A 2,283-nucleotide genomic window follows, 5' to 3' on the forward strand; every position below is an offset into this window, starting at 1 on the left:
TCGATAAATGCGTTAAAATTTTCCAAATGTCGAAAATGGTTTGGGTCTTTTAATAAAAAAATATGGGTTCGGAAAACCCGAGTTGTTACAGTCTCCCATACTTTAGGGAATTTTGGTCCCGAAATTAAGAAATATATTATAACAACACCATTAAAATAAAATACATAATAAAGAATTTGAATAGTTAAAACAACGCTCCAAGTGCAAATCCGATAAGGACACTTATATATAGGATGTACAAGCGGTGTATCCATCATGTCCTTATCATTTCTACATTTGTACCATTATCTCAACTACTTTCAATTTTATATTATGACATACAACTTTACGCTTCATGATTTCAATGCGAGGACTTCGATAATTATGTTCCGGACCATCATTATTGTTATCGTCGGATGGTCCACATGATTCATCTCATCGTGTGGGTTTACCAAACATTTGAGTAAAACATGATTTTGAGGAACCAAAATTTTTAAGGAGTTTTAATTTAAAACACTAGAAAGTCACCAGTGTATAAAATAATTTCAAAAGTTGCAGTAAATTTTAATAAAACAAAGAAATTTTAAGACGACTTTTAACTTAAATTCTTCACTAAGTCTTCACCAACCTGCATTAAATTTATACGATAACCTGCATATGCGTATAAAATAAAATTTTGTCAACAACACATGTTGAGTGAGCAACACACCAGTTTAAATGTACATCTAGTATATATAAAAATAAGTAATTGCAACAAGTCATATGATAATGACAAATTAACCAAATGAGCAAGTATAACTGAGATGTCGAGAAGCACAAAAGCTATAACGACTGGCGTATGATCATACTAGAATGAGATTTTGCTGGACCTCTCCGAATGCGGAAGCACATAAACAAGTAAGGTATAAGTTGTTAACACATAAGGCAATATTTGCAGTTTTTGAGTATAAGTATATATAAGAAATATAATTTAAGCATATGTCCCCAAAACATGAAAAACGAATAAAAAGAGGGGAATGTGGTACTCACCTCAAAGACGAACAAAGGTGATTAAGATAAATAGGATGCGGAAAAGTCACACACGAACGTTAAAGCCTAAAGTGAACGAGAGCAAACGGATACGCTAAGTAAAGAATTTACTATGATCACTAGTTAAACAATATTATAATATTATATTTATATAAGGATTTATTATATAAAATAATTATTTTGATTTATGAAAACATAATTTAATAAAATATTATTTGTAGTTTTATAAATAAATTTACTTGATTTACATATTTATTAAAACATTATTTTTTTAAGTGATAATATACTTTATATATATATATATACACCCACCCACCCCTTTATGTATAAACACGAACGAAAACGGGAATTAAACGAGTATTACAAAGTTATTTTTTATTAAATAATCTTAATTAGTTATTAGTAATAATCTTAATTTTCCAAAAATATCTGGTGCAAAGGATCGAACCCGCGACCTGTGCCCCAAGAACCAAGTGTTTAACTAGCTGGGCTAATCCAACAGACGCGTTAAGATATGGTTTCCATTTATAATATACAGGAACAGAAACAACCAGTTGAATATTCAAACTCTGCATATTGAAGCCTACTTATTTTCTAACTTAAATTCTTCACTATTTCTTCACCAACCTGCATTAAATTTCTACGATAACCTGCATATGCGTATAAATTAAAATTTTGTCAAAGGTCCTAAACAAATGAAAGAAAAGGACTAAACCTTGAGAAGTGATTTCAAGGTGATTCGTATGAAGGGTAGCGAATTGATTATAGAGTTTACCTTGAGGGTGACCAAAATCATGATCGGTATTCATATTTGGAGAGAAAAGGTGACCAGCTTGCGACGGTGAATAAACTCAACAGAAGAATTCACAATCTAAGGAGCATGCCATATGAAGAAGTCGTAGGTCATCTAAGATTCACGAAGAAAGGCTTCGTAGTATCCAAAAATGACAAGAGATTTCATAAAAAAAAGAAACACATTTTACACCAAAACTATGAGAGGTTCAAATTGTGGAACTATATGAACTTCTTCTTATGGACTTAACTTACCAATAAGTTTTTCCTTATAAAGAATGGAGAAAAATAATTAAAAAAAACTTGATGTGATCAAATGAAACAACACATGGGAGCTTGTTGACCTATTTCCTCTTAAAAAAATTGGTATATTAGTTTTAAATAATTCAAATTATCATCTATTGGTCATTGTCGATCTCAACTAAAGAAATGGTTAGTGAGAGTCTCACTTTTTATCATTTTTTACCAACAAACCCTAACTAA

This window comes from Bidens hawaiensis, unplaced genomic scaffold (genome assembly GCF_021521415.1).
Source record: "Bidens hawaiensis isolate Kalapana, Puna unplaced genomic scaffold, B.hawaiensis_p1.1 tig00041997_1, whole genome shotgun sequence".
In the NCBI taxonomy this organism is placed as follows: domain Eukaryota; kingdom Viridiplantae; phylum Streptophyta; class Magnoliopsida; order Asterales; family Asteraceae; genus Bidens; species Bidens hawaiensis.